Source organism: Dermacentor andersoni, chromosome 1 (genome assembly GCF_023375885.2).
Source record: "Dermacentor andersoni chromosome 1, qqDerAnde1_hic_scaffold, whole genome shotgun sequence".
NCBI lineage: Eukaryota > Metazoa > Arthropoda > Arachnida > Ixodida > Ixodidae > Dermacentor > Dermacentor andersoni.
In genome coordinates this window covers 202,494,560-202,515,089 of record NC_092814.1, presented here as the reverse complement: position 1 = coordinate 202,515,089, position 20,530 = coordinate 202,494,560, and positions in this window count along the sequence as shown.

Genomic DNA, 20,530 nt, shown 5'->3' with positions numbered 1-20,530 from the left:
AGCAGGTATTGGCGGCGAGGAGTTACGGAGTCACCATCTATCGGAAGCGCCTCGCTGGCGTAGTATGAGGGATCACGCGGCGCGCTTCTCATAGGGTTTGTTGTCAGCGCTCACTGAAAACACCACGCAGGAGCTCTCCCGGACATTTTTGTAAGTACTTTCGAAACGAGAGAAGGTTTTTACTGTCTAAATAATAATCTTGGGCAAACTGAAAGCACGGAATCGTTCAGAGACGCTATCTCTTTACCGAATACGTACAGTGAACGCCGCTGTGCACGATCGCCGCGATGGAGTCTCCCGAACCGGCTTCTTGCGTGAAAAATAGGCAAACGCTGAGAGCAAACTTTGTGAAATATGTTCTTATAGTGTTAGTATAACTAAATGGAGCGTAATAGAATGAACCCTCAATGCAGCGATCGCACAGCTTCGCAGCGACCGACTGCGCGTCTGCATGCTTGTCCGCGTACTGTTTCGCTTTCGCGCGCGCGCGTTTCCGCACCGTGCCATGAGCTTTAGGCCGCAGTATATGAGTATTTGACAGTATACAAGCAACCATTGTTGCGTGGGCGCTATCAGAGCTGTTCAAAAATAATTTCATTGTAGAGACTTCGACGCCTACGGGGACTGTGATATGTGCCGCCCCGACGATTCAATCTTTCTTGTTTTCTAAATTCTTGGACGTTTCAATATTATTTCTCGAGTTGCGTCGCACTATATGTTTATCAGTGTTCTCAGCGTGCGATTTCCCACTGCTTCTTTTTTTTTTCTAATCCAGTGCATTAATTCATAACACAAACATGACCATATGCCATACTTCTTTTTTAATGTGCTTCTTACCGCTCCCTTTCCCCTCCAGTGAACTTGCAAGTATCTATAGCATCGACTAGTTCATAGACCAAACCGTCATGACATATTAGTAGGGCAGCGGACTCGGGCGAGCGTCTCAGTGCGCGTTTTCCGGACATCGCAGGCCCGGCACCGTAGCAGAAATCTTCCCCGCGACTGTGCTTGCTGCATACCCGAGTTGTAGCCGATGACTGTTTGCCGGTTTTATGTTTCGCGAACCAAGCTTCACGCGGCTTCTTTTCCTGCGGCTACGTGTGAATAAGGCTGACACCGGGCTCCGTTGCGTACGTCCGGCACTGCGGCACCGAGCAGTAGCCTACCATGTTGCGCGCCTTCAAAGGCAGCCACTACCTATTGTAATGCTTTCAATCGTTGTAAAGGAGACACTCAAAGCGGGAAAATCTCGCCACTGAATGAAGACCGCAGCGTACGAGGGAACTTAAACTCTCGTTTCCAGCTCGCTTCGGCGCTCCCGAAGCAGCCGACGCGGCCGCTATGTCCACGTGATCCCTAATAGCACGTCACACCGACGGTGGCGCCAGCTGTTCCAGTGGTGCAGCTCGAGGCCAGTACACGCTGTTTTTTCTGCGCCAAATAACACAGGGTGCTGCACTTCTGTCAGACTGTAAGGCTTGGCAACCAATACAAATGCGGCATCGTAGAAAATACGGGTCACGTCACAAGTAAAAAAAAAAAAATACGATGTTTTAACCATGTTTTAACTACCAATTTTAGCGGCAACATTTCATCTGCAAAATTGAAGGCCGACATTCATATCTTGCCCAACAACAACTTCACAAAAATCGTCGTAGGTACTATGGCCCGCAGTATTTTGGCTATGGACAGCCCTGAACGAAAACGAAAATTAAAGTGTGTCTGAGTGATGCTGATCTCCCCAACGTATTAGAAAAACGGGAAACGCCACCTGCCTCCCTGCTGCGCGGGCGCCAATGTTATGACAATTACGAGTTCTCTTCATTCTGATCAATAAAGCCTTGTTTTTATTTGCTGCTATACGGACAAACGTGATTATCCGAGCTGCGGTACCACCGAAAGATTGGGAACAGGACAGAGCACGCTTCGCGTCGATTCTTGGCGTCACCATAAAAAAAAAGAAGAGAGAGAGAGACCGCGATGAAGCCCGTGCCAGCGAAACCTGTTGGCCTGCACTCGCAATGGAGAGGGTTGAGGGATCAACCTCACTGGTCCACTATTTCATATTTTTTTCGCTACTGCCATACACAGGCGCCGCCCGCAGTGCCAAAGTACTGTAGGTTGTAGCAACCAAAACAATTTTGTTTAGGAAGCTTTTGCTGAGTTAATAATACGACTTTGAGTCCTCAATTCTGGAATTGAAGTGCTTCCTCTATAAGTACTAATTGAGGGATTATTAAGGATATGGTTATTACTTATCTGCCATATTTTTCACGCTACCGAATTCCTAGTAATCACAGACACATAACTTCATAGAATATCAGGAAATATCCTTACAAAATTCACGTTATTTTTGTAAAATTCTGTGCAGCTGACACAGACTTGTGTGTGTACTTGTGACATGAAGTCACACAACAACAACAGTTTTCTTAAGCGTTCGAGGGTAAGAAGGAAAGCGTGAAACATAACGGCAGGTTTCGCAACGGCTTCTCGGAGCGAGCGGGAGAGGGGAAGTAAAAGCGAGCTGAACATCGCGGTGCCCTCGACTATATACAGCCTGTCGAGTCATACGCCGCCGAACTCTTCAGCCGCACCGAGATTGAAGACGATCCAGATAATCCCATTCGAGACTTTTGACGGCCGCACTTATGCAACGTCGCTCTCAACGAACGCTTCGCCGTAAACGCGAGCGCCGGGCGCGCTCGTTGAACGCCCTCTTACTGCTCTCTTTGTTCGTATTCGCTGCGCGTTCTGAACGGAAGAGGGACCCAAGAGCCTTAACGCCTTACAACGCCTCACTGTATGTTTAGCGACTCCTGCTCCTAGCGTGAACGCACGGCCTGAGCGCACCCCACATGAAGCGTTCCGCTAAGGCGAATAGTTTAGCGAACATTTTGCGAATTAAATTTTTGAGCCCGCACATTCGTGCAATTATTTCGTGGGATGTTGACAGAGCTGCAGCCGACAATTCTGCGGCGCAGCGCATCGGGTACATGAGCTCGGGCTACTGGATACCGGAGCATTCTTTGCTATTTTCGCCCAGTCAAGCCGGCGGAAAGAGGGGCGTCTTCAGGCGTATGACACCCCCCCCCCCCCCCCCCCCCCACTGGCCCCTTGCACCCGGGGCCCACGGCCCCCCGGCCCCCCCTGTTGCTACGCCACTGGGTGTAACCTCACTTAACATGGATTTTAAATTTTGAACGGATGCTAAAGGTAGTGGAATTCAATCGGATGTTTTTCTCATTGGATGTAAGAGCGTGCCAACTGTAGGACGTTTTCTGTCGTTGTGATATAACGATGCATGAATGAAAGCATACGTACACTCTAGAAAAGCTGTTAATTTAAAGAAAATTTATAGAATTTTTCTGTACCGCAAAATAAATTTTCTGTGAATGCTCTATCACAGAAACCAGTTCAAAGAAAAAAAACAGAAATTTTTGGTTCTTCGTAATTTCTAGCCTATAAATCGAGTCAGAACTACAATATAACGGTTATAATTTATTGTAACTGCATAAAAACTACAAAATAAAATGTTATTTTCCTCATACACGCCGTTTTTTGCATATATTACGCATGACGCGCTGTTTGCGGTACTGCTTTGATGCCCCGAGCCATAATCAAGATGGCTGCTGTCCAAGTCAACGCATGTGAGCATTGCGTTTATGTTTTCGAAAATCGTACGAGGTGAGCGGTTTTATTTTTAATTAAATTATGGGGTTTTACGTACCAAAACCACTTTCTGATTATGAGGCATGCCGTGGTGGAGGACTCCGGAAATTTCGACCACCTGGGGTTCTTTAACGTGCACCTAAATCTATATACAAGGGTGTTTTCGCATTTCGTCCCCATCGAAATTCGGCCGCCGTGGCCGGGATTCGATCCCGCGACCTCGTGCTCAGCAGCCCAACACCATAGCCACTGAGCAACCACGGCGGGTGGTTTTATTTTCAAGTACATTACAAACAATGCTCGACGTATTATTTTAGCCAATGTTTTCCTCGTGTGCATGATATAGAACAGCCCTACAATGTAGCCCGCAAAGAAAATTCAGGCCGACAGTGCCAAAATTTAGCAACTATGTTCTGACACTTCGGCGTACGTTGTGCTTTGCGAGGTAACGTGGGATTTGGGTATTAAATTTAGCTTTAGTTTTTTGTTATAGCACACGTAAGGGCTAGCCAGTGGGCTTGACAAATGTATTATTGTCTATTCTTGCCTTTTCAGGATGTACTTGTTTTTGCAGTGGTTGCGAGAAAAAAAAAGAGCATGCGCGAGCTCTCAACAAAGCTCACTCAGCGACGCTAGCTCTTAGCTACGATCAAGTGTTTAGTTTATTGAAGGGAGCGCAAAGTGCGACTTTTTTGTTGTGTAATATTTTATTTGCTTTGATGCTGGCATTGAACCCGGTGCATATGAGGGCACATGGCATCCGGTATTGATTTCGTTGCTTCGTTAGCTGCGGTTCGGGTGTTTTAGTGTGTTACCGTCGGGAAATGATTTTGCCGGGCCACTGACTACGTCGTTTCATATTGAAAATACTTAGCGGAAACACTGGACGGCGTGGCTTGGTGCACTATATGCGCATTTTAAAAGCACAGCGCGGAAGGGGCTAGTACCCGAGCCGCGAAGATATGCTGTCACGAATTGCTCGCATGTCGTCTCCTATCCTCACTTCCCGACTCTGACAAAGACTAACTAAATTTATGAATGATGGACTGGGAAAATAAGAAACAAATGGTCGAAATTTGCATAAATTGAACTGGAGCAAAACATTTAGTAAAGAAAGTAAAAATGCAGCATGTGTCGTTGCTTCACGTATCTAGTACTTTACAGTTAACATAATGTGCCCACGACTTTAAATTATCAGGACTATTTTCTATCCTGTTCCATTCTGCTAGGCATTCATACGAAAATAGCTGACATGTGATTTGCTTGCGACTGCGCATTTCATGACGGGCGCAAGGGCGACTGACGGAGGCAGCGCGGAAGGGGCGGTAGACGGCTTCGACTCCGCCAACCAGTGCGTACTTGAAGTTGATCTGCAAAAGGCTCACGCCTTTGCGCGTGCTAACTCAGTTAGTAAGCGAATGTTTCCAAGTTTATACTGCCGATAAAACTAGCATCCTTACTTTTTATAGCTGTCTACCAATTTTCTATCGCAATGGATGCTTCGCACATCTCTTCACAATGTGCACATCTTTTCAATGTGCACTTCACAATATCCGGACGCTATGATACAATGCACATCTACCATGATGCCTCATGCACACTGCATCTTGACGCTATTGTGTGTCGCAGATTTGTGATTGAATGCATGCCGTGACTAATTCAAAAGAAATTTACTGACAGGATCGGGGGAGTTCCGCAACTTGGCCATCAGTGCCTGTTATACACAAATATGTGGGTATTTATTTTCTTCGCTTGCCTTGCTTTGGAAGGGCATTTGCCACCCTCACGAAGAGAAATTCCCTTTCAAAGCGTTGGCTCTAGCGACAGTCCTGGTTCGACCATTATTCATCACGACAGAAAATTGTCTTTACACATCGCACTTCTGTACAGTGGAACACAGAAAAAAATGGGAAGTACCAGAAAAATTACAACAGAAAACAGAATTTTTTCTGTGCCTCTAAATGGATAAATGTTTTACACATACATTTTCTGTAAAATAAAACAAAATATTATTAAATAACAGAATTTTTTTAACAGATAACAGAACGTTTCCTGTGATACAAAACAGATGTCTGTCTTTAAACGCAAGATTTCTCTTAATGTAAAACAGAGAGAACTTGCTAAATAACAGGAAAAAGAAACATAGCAAACAGAGCTTTACAGAAATTTTCTTGCAATACAGCTGGGAGAAAATGTCTGTTTTTTTTAAGGAAAAATTTTTTACGCTGTATGACAGTGGGCTACACTGCTCGCGTGTCGTAGAACCATACCATTTATGCCATATTTTTTGTTGTATTCATTATCGGCGTTTGTCTTGCTTTAGCCTACGGACTGGAAACAACCGATCTTCTGCCCTTAGAATCCCACCTTGGCAGATTTCAATAAGCCCCGGATTGGTGGTTTTGTCTCTGACTAACCGACTGATTTCAAGTTTAATGCTTCAGGAGATCGTTAGTCCGCCTTTCTTTTTCTTTGCGGTGTTTTTATGTGTTTAGGTGATTAATAATAATAGGGCGAGTTTTAGCCACCAAATAGGAATCTGGAAAATAATGCACAGTTTGTTACAGTGACAACCACGTAAGGTCGTATGTCTGTGTAAAAAAAATTCAAAGGGCTTAAACAAGCTCTCAATCATTACGAATTAGCCTTAATAAATTAAAAAAAAAAACACGAAACTGACGACTGCACTTGGTACTGTAAGAAAGCTAGGAGTGACTAAGTATGAAAATTCCTGAATTTTACGCACGCGCACACGCAGAGTCCGTGGCATAACTATGACATCAAAAGATGGGCGATAATACACGGCCGGGGGCGGACAGGTTTTGAATTTGGGCGTGCAAGGGCGAGCTGGTGCTTTTTAATAGCTGGCGTACTTATCAGGCTCCATCACCTCGAGTGGGTCGAAATGCACCATCTCGGTTCGTTTGCTACTCGTTACGCCTCTACCATGGCGAGTCGCAGCTCGTCGCTGGATAAAGAATCACAAATGCTGACATGCGGCATTAAGCGATCTTGTACTCGTGTCGAGAATCCTAATAAAGTGGCTTTGCTTTATTATGCATCCTGTAATTAAATATGCACTCAAAAGGTTAATGAAAAATTTACTAGTTAATTATCTCCTTGCAATGTTTTAAGCGTTCAAATTACGTCCTCAGGGCGAAGTGTAGTACACGCTTGCTAATGTAGTTTGCGAAAGGGCTGTGCATTGTTTTAGAAGATTTTTAGATGCCTGGATTTTGAGCGCCCCATAGATTATAGATCGCCACTGACAGTAAATAAAGAGTGTTTAAGAGTCTAGGTCGCAGACCTATAAAGAGAAAACGAGAAGCCAGGTGGGCGTTTGTGTTGATAAAAAAAAATATATATATATATATATATATATATATATACTTTTCATAAGTGAGCGGTTTAGCCAGCCTTCTGTTCTCCATCGCCGTTTCACTGGCGGCAGGTCAGATAAAAGCCATTCTTCCGCGCAAGGCCGGTTTGTTATCACGCCGAATAGCCCCGCGATGACGGGACAAAAAGTAAAAAAAAAGAAAGAAGGACAAAAATAAATTGCGACGTTTGACGTCGCGCAAAACCTCCGCACTCGGTTATGGGGGACTCCGTAGTGGAACAGGGCTCAGTATTAAGCTTCGCCCCCCACCATCTGTTTTTTTTTAAAGCCTAAATCTTCGCATTTCGTCATCCCCGAAATGCGCCCACCGCGACCTGCACTCGCACCCGCGACCTCGTGCTCATCAGCAGAGCGCCAGAGCCGCTGACAGTGGCTGCAAGGAGGACAGATACGACGATCGTCACTTGATTTTCATTCGTCGCGGTACAGCATACTGCATACTTATACCGGGCGCTTTCATTTGAACAATTACTAGAATGAAAAAAAAATTCCCCTGCAGCATATGCACAAATCCTACTTATTCAGCTGGATTACTCAATGAGGCAGACATTACTCACACTGGAAATCAAATACATATGTGACTAATAAAGAAAATCTCAGCAATCAACTTCCTAACAAATTACTCAAGCGCAAATATTACAGCACACGATTTGTAGCCAGTGATTTCCCAAGGCACTTCCATTTGGAACGAATTTTGAGACTAACACCAGTTTTTATTATAAGCGCAGTCGAACATCCGGTAAAAATGCACCGTTATTCCACTTTTTCGTTACCATAGCGTTTTTTTTATGCTATGAAGCTAAAACATTACTGGCACACCAATGCATTTCGTCGCAAACTTTGGGAACCCGTATCTTGAAATTGGTTTCATCCTCAGAATTCGTTCCAAATGGATGAGACAACCCATCAAACATCATAGATCAGACATCATATGTGGCACACAGTGATCAATTTCAAAAATAATGAGCATGATTTTGTTACTTAGTCAAATTTTCGTTTTGTTTTCTCGGGCAAGAAAACATATACCTCCAAGAGTGCAATCTAGCTCAAAAAATAGAATTGTGCTTGATGCCACGGGTGATAAAGAAAAAAATCTCTTAACGACAAAGAAAACAAAAACAAAAAGTGAAGGACATGTGCGGTCGACAGAAAAAAGATAAGAAAGAAAGAAACAAAAGAAAAGGCAGTGATCAGCTAAGTGTTAAAACAATGCAAAGAACACAAGGGGAACAAGGAAAAGGTTAAACAGATGGAAAAGGGAAGAAAAATAGCCACAAATAGAAATACGACAGGCTCAAAAAAAAGGAATAAAGGAAAAGGTTTGCGGACACACGAGAACACGAAAGACAACCGAAAAAGCCGAGCTTTAACATTACAGCAGCAACCATGACCGATGGTTGTCTCCGACGGTCCTCGCGCGAACAGCGCGAGGACCGTCGCCTGCGCGGGCCGCGACACCATGACGACGCACGATCCGAACCGGAGGCGGCCGCAGACGCGACACGCGACGCGCAGATTCGTTTTGGACAGAAGTGCCTTTGCGAGCACGCGTCTGCGCGCCGCGAGTGCCCGTCGTCCAGCTGGCGCCGCTCGGTGCCGGCGGCCTCGGCCGTTCGCTGGGCGTGCCGCTGTTCTTCGGCCGAGCGTCGCTCCTCTCGTTGCTCGTCGGGCCGTCGCTTCGCCTCCCTGCCGCTTCGGTGCACGTCGCACGCCTCCGTAGTCTGCGCAGAGCTCCTGCGCTCCTCTTCCGCGTGACACTTCTGGGGGACCGCTGTTGCGTATGCAAGTATAGTGGGCTACGCGAAACTCTGCGCAGCTAGCGCCACCGAGCCGCGTCTTGTTAGGATCGGCCTGCAGCTATTTCAGCCCGCTGCACGTGTTCCAATCCAACCGGACGGGGCGCACTTCAGAGAACTGCGAATGACCAGCAGCCACGTGGCGCGGGGTCAGCTCAGGGGAGTTCTCGAGGGGAAGTAATTGGCGTAACCTCCCCATGAGCTTTTCGAGACACCAGACAATTTGCTACCCGGCCGCGTCACCAGGGACGGCTCAGAGTTCTACGAAGCCCCTCTGACGTCGGCTCCGGACCATTGCACCTGTGTGTGTGTGCGGCACGTGTATGTAAGCCCTCATCCTCCTCCAAGTCGACAGCCCTCATCCTCCTCCAAAAGGGCGGGTCATCTTCAATGACGTCGAACTATGACGTCGAGCGGAGTGCTTATAAGCAGCGATTGTCGGCTACTAGTGTGTGCTCGTTGTCGTGCTCGAAAGGTACTAGTGAGCTGCGTGCTCGTTGTCGTGCTCGAAATGTACTCGGGAGCTGTGTTCGTAAGCTGTTTGCTGTATGTCAGTCTTGTGGGCACCATTTTGGAGTCACGCTAGACTGTCGATGTATGTCAGGTCTAAGATGTAAATAATGTAAATAAATCCTGTTCACCGAGTTCCTCTCTACGACCGTCAACTCCTTCAAATGGTGGCAGCGGCGAGATCGTCCGACGACTCCTACATCTGGTTGACAGCGGTGGGATCGTCCGACAACTCTGACAGTCTGTTTGTGGCGCTCGCACCCGAACCGGCGACTGGAGCCAAGAGAGGAGCGCTCGATTTTGGCTATACGACTAGGCAGAGAAATGCTTCGCACTTTGAAAAGTGAAAGGCGTCAAAGGTTGCGCAAGGTGTGCATGTCAAGAACTCGCAGACAGTTAAGATGTGCTTAAGCTTTCTCAAAAAGACTATGAGTATAGGCTGACGCGCGCCGCTCCTTTCTCGTGAATTACGTATGGTTCATAAATTTCGCGTGAACTGTGGTCTCGATACTTCAATACGCGCAATGCACCAAACGTTGCCGAACCACCGCACGTGCTGCAACGAATAGCCAGATAACTAGCCGTTGTCCCCTTTGACGTTGTTGGCATGCAAACGGGCTTCACTCTTGGCCGAAGATTCCTCACAGGTTAACGGAATCTCATAAGTGACACTCTTAGATTTCATAAAACCCTTTCTACCCATTATATCGCAGCAATGAGCGCTTGTTGCTTCCGCGCTGAGCAGCTTGCACAATGATGCTATAGGTGGCTGGAAAAAAAATCGCGTAGCCACGCTTCTACAAATTTCTTAAACCTATGGGACAAGTCGCGAATATAAGGAATGGCGGCTCCGCAAGAACGAACTTCTCGTTCGGCTTTTTTCTGCTGCCTGCGCGATATTCAAAGAGAAGTCGTTCGACCAAGTGGCACACAAGCTGATTTGGACAACCCGCGGACGGGAGGCGTAGCAATGGCGGGGACAGGAACTGGAAGGGCTGATTTGAGCGCTGATGCGATGATTTCCCGTATTAGCACTTTCCACAGCACACTCTAAGCTAGTACTCAAGAAAGATCCAATTATGTCCACACGCCTGCCTAATAAGGCGCAATTTGAATGAAAAATTGGAGGACACTTAAGCTTCGCCTTCAAGAGTGAAACGCGACAGCGTTCCCGTCGACCCGCCAAGGGGTGTAAGACAATGCGCTACGGCGCAGCATTCACTTACGAGGCGCCCCGCATCGGACTTTGCACCCACCAATCACGCGGTGAGCGTCGAGCAACGCAGCGTTCGACGCGGCAACGAAACGTGCGCCTGAGCAAGCGGAACGAACCGAAGAACTCGGTGTCTCGGAGGGGGAAACGATCTACGCCAGCCAAACGTCGTGATCGGCACGGGCAGAGAGATATATAGATAGTGATCTAAAGAAAGGACGGACGCTTGATTCTGCAACCCGTGAAGGAGCACGGCGAAGCGTCGTATGGGGAGAGTGAGTCGGGGCCGCGACGCGCCTCGCACCGGTCCCCGCCCAGCCCCAATGCGCGCCACCTGTCGGGGCAGCGCCGTACATTGAGAGGAGGGGGTCTTCTGTGTTTGCCGCAAGATGGCTCTGCGCGTGCGGAAAGCGCAGAAGAAATGTAACGGAAACGTACTTCGCTACTCGTGTAACTTCAACGTCTGTAAGTTACATGGTCATAATTACCAATATACACCGCAGTATAACTTTTTGCGGCACGTTTCTAAGACAACACCGCATTCACTAGAGGCGCTTTTGTACCGCTTTGAAGCATCGAACTCGTGGCTGAGTGGTAGCGTCTCCGCCTCACACTGCGGAGACCCTGGTTCGATTCCCACGCAGCCCATGTTGTAGGTTGTTTTTATTTATGAATTGCCTGCCGGGATTTTTCGCTCAGGGCCAACGCCGCGGACGCCGACACCAACGACGCCGGCTTTTCTGCGACACGACCTCCTTAACGCTGTCGCGTTAAAATGACAAAAGCAATAATGAAAAAGGAGAAAGGAAAGCTACGCAGTTGTAGCTTCAAGGAACATGTAGCTTCAAGCACTCGTGGCTCTTGATGGCATTTTATGTAACGTACTTTGATATCTGCAATTACAGAGAGGCCACCAAATGGCCCGTGCACTTCCAGATGACTCTGGTTCCCTGATGCGCCTTATATTTAAGGTCAGTTATGAGTATCGCGACGGATTTTACCTGAATTAAATAATTGCAAACCCCTATTTTTTTTATCAGCGGACGGAAGCCGTCCGCGACAATTTCAAATGCAACACAATCCTTCCAGACTGGCATGAAAATACACTGAATTACAAGGCCAGACATCTTAACAAAATATACATCCCGCAGACATTCCTAACGCGTGGCTCGCTATCTGGTTTTGAAACGCAGCACTATGCTCCCGGTCTCCTTTTACCCGTCAAATTTAGTCTTCAGGACGGATAGTACGTATATGTCGTGGTCAGTGGCCAACAGTAGGACTCGATTTCACCTAAGCCTAGTCGCCAACGCTCTCACGTTTAATGTGACAATATTAAATGATGGATTAGGAGCCATGTAATGAGTTAGGCCCGGAGCACGGTGTTTACCTTTCACAACTGGCCATCGCCTTGCCGCCTCTGGTATCGTCCGGATTCTCGGCGTTGTTCTTCTGCCGTACATTGACCCCAGGCCTTCTTTCAGACTTAACATTCGGCGTGGGTTTGAGGCTGGTGCGCCTCCCTGGAGGCTCCTGTGTAGGCGGCCCCTCTCCGGCACTTGCTGCAGCCTTACGCAGGTCTCCAGCCTCGTCATGGGCGCGCTTGATGGCCTCACCGATGGTAGCTGTCCCGTCGCCGCGGCTAGATTCCTCACCCTGTTCCTTTGCCGGTTGTGTCGTCGTTGCGTAAATGTTCACTAGCGCCGCCCTTCGTAGGGCCCTCTTTCGACTCGACCTGTATCGGCTCAGTCGGCTGCTCAGGCGCATCGGCCATCTGGCGTTTACTTTAACGATATACTGCCACGTACTGCGACGTACTGCTGACAACCTGTGGCTCCTTGGTCTTCACAGGTGACTTCAACCTGCATTCCCAGCTATGGGGAAGCACTAAGGTTAGCTCCAGACAGCAGAATGGCGGCAGCCTAATGTGTCGGCGGAGCCCTTGTTTGGACTTGACTGATTGCAAGGCGCTTTGCTGCGTGCATACTCTTTCTGCAGCGTGCACCTCTTTCTGTTCCCTCTTTCCCTTGCCCCAGTGTAGGGTAGTCAACCGGACGCTCGTGTGGTTCACTCGTCTCTTTGCTATCTCTCCCTCTTGCCCACCACGCCCGCCGATGGCGGCCAGGTACACGTTGTCGCTGGGAGCACTACGTCTCGGTTTCCTTAGCAGCATCCTCCGTCTCGACCACATCCATGACATGCTTTACCGGATCCTCACTCGCTGATGGCACTATCATGGCGGCGTAAGTCCTGACGCAGTCCACGTCGACTTGCCCGTAACGTTGATGATGATGATGATTAACTGGCGTGTCCTTTGAAACGGGCTTGTGACAAACAGTCACTTAGCCTGCTTGAGTTATTCAGGTATCTATACATGTTTTCATCCTAGCATCCTGTATACGCCTCTTTAATATATTTTTTCCCCTCAAAACTTCTCTACCTACCTTGTACCGCTACCTATGCCGGTACATGATCCAGTCGTATCAATCTCTTCCCTGCTTTTTTTCCACCAATACTCTAAACATCTCTTGCTTATCTCGACTGCTGGCTGGTTGATGCTTCCGTCCACTTTAAACGCAAGCGCTTCTGAAAGGTGTACGTTGCGTACCGGCCTCGCTGGGTGAACACCTTCGCATTTCATTAGGATGTGCTCAGTGGCCCCAGGATTTTTCCTGCAGCATACACATACCTTATCTAATTGCGAGTATTTGCTGCGATATGTTTTTGACCTGAGGCAACCAGTTCAAGTCTTAAATATCAAGGCAATTCCCTTCGTGTTATCGTACAAGTTTTCCTTTTTAATATCCTTTTGTCGTTCTTGTAAATCTCCATGGCATTTTTCGTTTCCATTCCTTGCATCTAATTCGCTGTCTCTGTTTCTTTGAATTTCTTTCTGATTCCTCCTGGTTGTCTATGTACACCTTCAATTACCCTGTACTTGGCTGATAACTTATTTATTTAAGATACCTTACAGGCCCTAAAGGGGCATTGTGTAAGGGGGTTCACAAAATCAAAGGCATAAAATAAGAGTAAGCAGCTTTCTGAAGTCTGGTACAAAAGATACGTCCCAATGTAGGGCTCTGCAACATTACTACAAAGATCAAAATATGAAAAAGGAAAAACTGAAGTAATAAATGCCACAAAGGTACACTTCAAGAAAAAAACACGAGTAAAATTAACGTAAGGCACTAATACTAGAAAGTACAATACAGGAAAAATTAACCGATCAAGGAATATAAAGCTTCAAGGGATATTTCGGGAAAAAGACGCAAAAAAGCAACAATATATACAGGCCATACAAGTGAGCACGTGACGCAGCATAAAATACCAATTGATAAGAGCGAGACAACAACGCATCAATAGAAATAAAAACATCGCAAGAAGTTCGAAGCAGGTTGCCAAGTACAAGAAACAAGAACTGGCCGTGGTTGCTTAGTGGCTATGGTGTGGGGCTGCTAAGCACGAGGTCGCGGGATCGATTCCCGGCCACGGCGGCCGCATCCCGATGTTGGTGAAATGCAAAAACGCCCGTGTACTTAGATTTCATCATCAGCCTGGTTGCGCCCACTGTAGGGCAAAGGCCTCTCCCATACTTCTCCAACTTCCCCAGTCATGTACTAATTGTGGCCATGTTGTCCCTGCAAACTTCTTAATCTCATCCGCCCACCTAACTTTCTGCCGCCCCCTGCTACGCTTCCCTTCCCTTGGACTCCAGTCCGTAACCCTTAATGACCATCGGTTATCTTCCCTCCTCATTACATGTCCTGCCCATGCCCCTTTCTTGTTCTTGATTTCAAGTAAGATGTCATTAACTCGCGTTTGTTCACTCACCCAATCTGCTCTTTCCTTATCCCTTAACGTTACACCCATCATTCTTCTTTCCATAGCTCGTTGCGTCGTCCTCAATTTGAGTAGAACCCTTTTCGTAAGCCTCCAAGTTTCTGCCCCATACGTGAGTACTGGTAAGACACAGCTGTTATACTCTTTTCTCTTGAGGGATAATGGCAACCTGCTGTTCACGATCTGAGAATGCCTGCCAAACGCACCCCAGCCCATTCTTATTCTTGTGATTATTTCAGTCTCATGATCCGGATCTGCGGTCAACTATATATACTCCTATATGAATACAACTTAGATTTAGGTGCACGTTAAAAAAAAAAACAGGTAGTCGAAATTTCCGGGGTCCTCCACTACGGCGTTCATGCCTCCTATTGAGAAAGTGGTTTTGGCACGTAAAACCCCGTAATTTAAGATTTAATTTTTAAGAAACAAGATAAAGATACTGCAGAGACAACCAATCTTCCCCTGTTGCGTAGTGAAGTCCGTCTGATCCTGAGACAGATTTCCTGTCGCCTCAGCAAAACTACCTGGTTTGATGAGCAAACTAAAAACTCGGAGTTATACTTTATAGACCTATGTATAAGCTTATCAATGCCGGAAAATCTAAGAGAGAACAGAAAATTTGAAACATTGGTACACCGCCTGTGTCTTGGTACTGCATTTACGAAACACTTCTTGTACAAGATAAAACATGTCTCTAGTCCGCAGTGTTCTTGTGGCCATCCAGACGAACGTGTGCATCATCTTCTCCTCGAGTACACGAAATATGATCCACAAAGAAGGGTACTGCAAGCAAATTTGTTGATATTAGGCAGAAGACCATTCACTATCAAAAAGATACTTGGCCCATGGCCAACTGCGGGCGTTCAAAAAAGAGCGCTTCTTGCTTTGAAAAAGTTTTTAGAGGACACCAACATTTATGGAAAATATTAAGTTTTAGGTGATCCGGCCGAATACGCTAAATGAGTAACATAAATGTTGTTCGTGGTTCATAACTGGTTTATGTGGTGATCGCAACTTTTACGCAATATGTGTAATTCTGTTCTGTACTTGCACTGTATTACATGTGTTTTGCGTTTTGGCTGCTCAGAATATGTGACTTTATAATGCGTACGTGTACTGAACTCATGCACAAAACTTTGCGATTCATGTGCTGTTGGACTGTATATTTTTTATTCCTCCAGTGTTCTACTTAGTGTCATATTTTGTGTCGCTATTCTCCCTTTTTACGCAAATTTGTTTCCTTTGCCGAGTGACAAGGAGTGGCCGGTGCCACCATAAAGGCGCGAACCTCTCCTGATATTAGTTTCAATAAGAAAAGCGTAGGAGAAATTACATGTAGCTTTATTGAAATGCAGAAGTTTAAGATAAAATATAATGAAAGTGTGCGAACAAACCACGTGCCGCCTGCGGTAGCCCAACCGACGCCTTCTGAATGAAGCATGTGATGGTCGATCAATTCAAGCACCAAATAAACTGTATATGTGTACAGGATCTGACTCGTGAGATTGTTCTGGCTATCACTTTCAGGGTTGGATTGATCAGAATCAGATAGACTGGGGTCCTATAGACCAAGGTTATATCGAGAAGAGTCAGTAAGATTGATCAAGGATACAAGATTTGACCCTGAGAATGATACACATTCACAAATATCCGAGAACGTTCACGGGAGAAATAATCGCGTCGTAGCAGAACGTCACACACGTATCGAAGCTATGGGTCCGGCTCCCACTGGTGGCGAATAGTTTTTTCGTCCGCGTTCAATTCTATTTATCTTGTAATTTCTTCGCATTACGCATTGGGCATTACGCTTTCGATGCTCCTCCAACTGAGGAACCACGACGGCTGTTCTCAACCTCAACTTTGTTGGTATATCTGTGTATGTGTACGGAGAACTGTCTCTGGGAGTGTTTCCAGCGAGACTTGCGGCCATGGCGGCGGATGTAGAACACACCTTTAACTGTAGCCGTAGCGTACCCAGTGCGTTAACTTACGCTTCCAATCAATCATAGTACAGTGTGAGTGACTGGCAGCGACGCAGAATGAAAATTTGACCACTTCGCAGACATGATTGCACCAAGAAAACTTGAACAACGTAGAACACACGCCGGCCATTCTTCAGACCTCTTACTCAACTCTCCGGCCGCTCACTTCTTTTACTTATAGACAACCACAACCATCGGGCGGCGCCAGCCATCTTTAATAAGTATAAATCACAACTTCCACGACGGGCTTTCTGGCAATCAGACCTACCCTCCATGGCTTCTACAGGTACCCAAAATAAAAGCGCATTTTGAAGGCATTGAAAGAAAAGATGATGGTTCGACATTATCGGGGAAACAACTGGCAGTACATCAGCGGCTTTGTCAACACAGAAGGTGCGACAGCAGCTTACGTGACACTGGATTTACAAGAGAAGTACGCATGTCCACTGAGACACGCTTCGTCGTCGACAGTCACATATTCATCCACATATACGAGACTCCAAGAAAGTTAAACATCTGTACGGGCTCTTCATCGGACTTGGCATGTGGAAGGCTTGAGTCATCCACATGCACGAATAATGTATGCGATTCTAAAGGGTTTAACTCTGGCTGCTCAACAAAAACAAGAAGTGATATTGCCTTGGCTTTCGGGGCAAGCTGGCATGATTCAGACAACGAATTAGTGGACTCACAAAATAGGCCTATAAAGATGCGGAATGTGGCGATGTACCAATATCACTAAAAAGTACTAAAAAGAAACAACTCCGTACATCCATCTGACCAATAAAAATGCTAAAGAATCAATCCTTTATGGAGGGCACCCTCTTCTCATATACCACTTGGGTCTTTTTGAGAAGAAATGAGGCAGTAATTCATCGACTGCGCCTTGAAACAGCGCACGCAAGACATTTCCCCATACCGCATACGACAGACGTAATCTCCAGCTCGCTCTTGTGGCAACGACGCTGAGGACGTTCACCATGTAATCCTCGAATGCCTAAGACATGCTATTCATGGACGACAAATATTAAAAAGTAAGTGTATTTATTTATTTATATAATTATTTTTTTGAAAAGCCTCAAGGCCACAGGGCGTTACAGAGGGGGTGGGTTACATTGCAACAAAATAGTATAACTAACAAACAGAAAAAGAAGGATCACATCGTAATATACGTCGTAATATACATGATATAGTAGAACAAATAGTGAGACAGCAGAATAAACAAAACCAACACAACAAAGAAAGACAAAAATATCTAATTACATCTATACATTATAAAGAAGTGGTGGAAGAAAAACAAAGTTTAGATCTAATTAGAAAAGATAAGTGTGATTGCATTCTTGAAAGACTTACTATCCTCTGTAGCAGCAACGGAGACGGGAAGGCGATTCCACCCTTTGGTAGTCTTTGGTTAGAATGAATGTAAAAAAAAGTTAGTATGGGCAAAAAGGAAGGGCTACTTCGTAAGGATGGGCCAGACGCGATGACAAGTAGGATGGAGCTGAGAGGAATTCAGCCCGAATAATTGTATTGTGAAAAAAATCTTATAAATGAGAGAGAGGCGAAAAGCTCCTCGTCGTATTATCAGGTCAGGAAAGCCAAGGGAATATTTCATTGAGATGACGCTTGAAGTTCGGTTATAATCCGATAAGATAAATCTTGCTGCTCTGCTTTGGATCGAATCTAATGAGTCAACTAGAGTGTTTTGATGGGGATCCCATATCGCTACTGCATATTCTAGCTTAGGTCGAATTATTGTCTGATATAATAGTCGTTTAAGGTTTGCAGGGGCATTGATTAAAGTTTCTAAGAAGGTATCCCAGTGAACGATTATCCTTGTTAGTAATGTAGGTCAAGTGATGACACTACGAAATATTACTGGTTATTTGTACTCCGAGGTACTTGTAAGATGACACACGATCTAATTTAGTTCCGTTAATAAGGTAGTTCAAAGAACTGGAAGGAACAAAGAAGCGAGAAATAGTCATAATTTTACATTTACTTGCGTTGAGTGTGATTAGCCATTTGTTACATCACTCAGATAAGGTCTTAGGATCAGATCGAAGAACAGCAAAATTGTTTTTTTTTTTCGTTATCGGGCGAAAGGTGACGCAGTCATCAGCGAACAACTTTATGGAGGAGTTAAGGCTGTTAGAAAGGTCGTTCATATGAATTAGAAACAGCAGAGGGCCGTGCACAGAACCCTGAGGAACTCCAGATTTAACAGCGTAAGGGGAACAGGAATTATTATTAACGGTCACATATTGAGTGCGATTAGTCAGAAAACACTCACAACATTTTAAGATGTTAGGGTCAATATTTAGTATGCTCATTTTAATGAGTAGTAAATGATGAGACACCTTGTCAAACGCTTTGGCGAAATCGAGAAATATGCTATCAACCTCCAAACCGTGATTTAAAGATGAAATTACTTTATGGGTGAAATAGAGAAGCTGTGTTTCACACGGGTGTTTCTTGCGAAAGCCATGCTGAAAGACACTAAAAATAATTAGATTCCAAAAATTTGATTACATTAGTGGAAATTACATGTTCTAGCAATTTACAGGGAATACAGGTTATAGATATTGGCCTGCAATTCAGGGGAGAATGCGTGTTACCGTATTTTAGGAACAACCTTCTCCACCTTCCAGTCGTTAGGTGGGGTGGAACGCTTGAGGGACTGCGTGAAAATTTGAGATAATATTATTCAAGAGTACACTGTAGTTTCTGGATTGAACTTACAATAACTGCAGAATCGATAGCAGTAGGGTCCATCGGCCAAAAGTATGTGTTTTGTTGCTGCGGCAGTGAAGCTGCATAAGAAGAAAGAGTCATTGCAAAAGCGTCGTTTAGCGCACAACATTCTTTGAAGCGCAGAACATGATCACTAGAATCGGTAAGACGGATAACGTCTTGTTTTACGGGTTTCACTATATTCAAAAATTTGAACGTATTTGTAGTCAGCAGTGAAGGGGGGGCAACTTACTAATATTGTTAAGATAATTGTGCTTGGCCTCTCGGATAGCTGTGCGGTACTCGCAAATGGCATTATGGCAAGCGCATATGCGAACATTATTGGTCGAATTTTTAGCTTGCCGAACGAATCGCTTTTTCGTTTGTTTGTTAAGAAGCCTTTTCAATTCTGCTGTAAATAACGATGAACGTCTTTTGTTTGATATAATTTGAAGAGCGATGTACTTCTCAATCAAGCATGCCACTTTGTTTTTTAAAGAGAAGGCTCCAGTTCTGTTCGACTGTTCTATCAAAAAAGCCAGGCATATACTCATCTATGAACGCTTCAAGTTCTCTATTAATTGCTATATAGTTAGCTTTCCTGTAGTTCATTACTGCGTTTCGTGTAGCAGTCTGACGTAGGACGTAACATGTTAAGATGAAGATGGATCAAGCAATGGTCAAAATAAATAGGGGGGTTTGCAGGTATTGTCTGACTAATGAATCAAGCGTATCATGCAGTTCATGGCAAAAGTCAAGACTTCTTGTCAATGTATAGTCTGTTATAGCGAACACAGTAATGCTCACTCTAGCCTTGCCGTATTCAACAAGCCTTTACGTACGCTTCTACGTACTGGGGAGGGGAGGGAAGGCGGTGTTGTACTTCGGCGCCCCCGCGGTCATGCGGGTTTTATTTTGAACACGATCTGCTTTGGTGCCACAGTCTAGGTGGGCCGATGGCTTGTAAGTTTGCGTGCGCTGTGTTATCGCCGCTCAGTTTGCGCTCGAGTGATAGACAGTGCGAAGGTTACTTCGCTTGCGGCTACTGCCGTGATTCCTCTCGCCAGCGTTTTGACAGCGAGCGTACGCGGTCACCAAGTGTGATGTGTTCATGTTTGCCTGTGCGCGCTGACCATGCTTTTTCAGTTAGTTAGTAAGCGAATGTTTACAAGAGGGTGTTCTACTCCCGCGACTGCTACGTATGGTGCGGCCGCTCGAGCCGTGACTTGAATTCGATCGGCGTGGCGGACAGTCTAGGCCCATCGAGGGTCGATAGCATCGTATGCGTTATAGCACCCATGCGCTTGCGCGTCAACCGTGTTCACGAAGTGGAACGTCACTGTCTCTGTTCAAGCGAAGCTTGTATTTGCCCCACTCGTGTCGA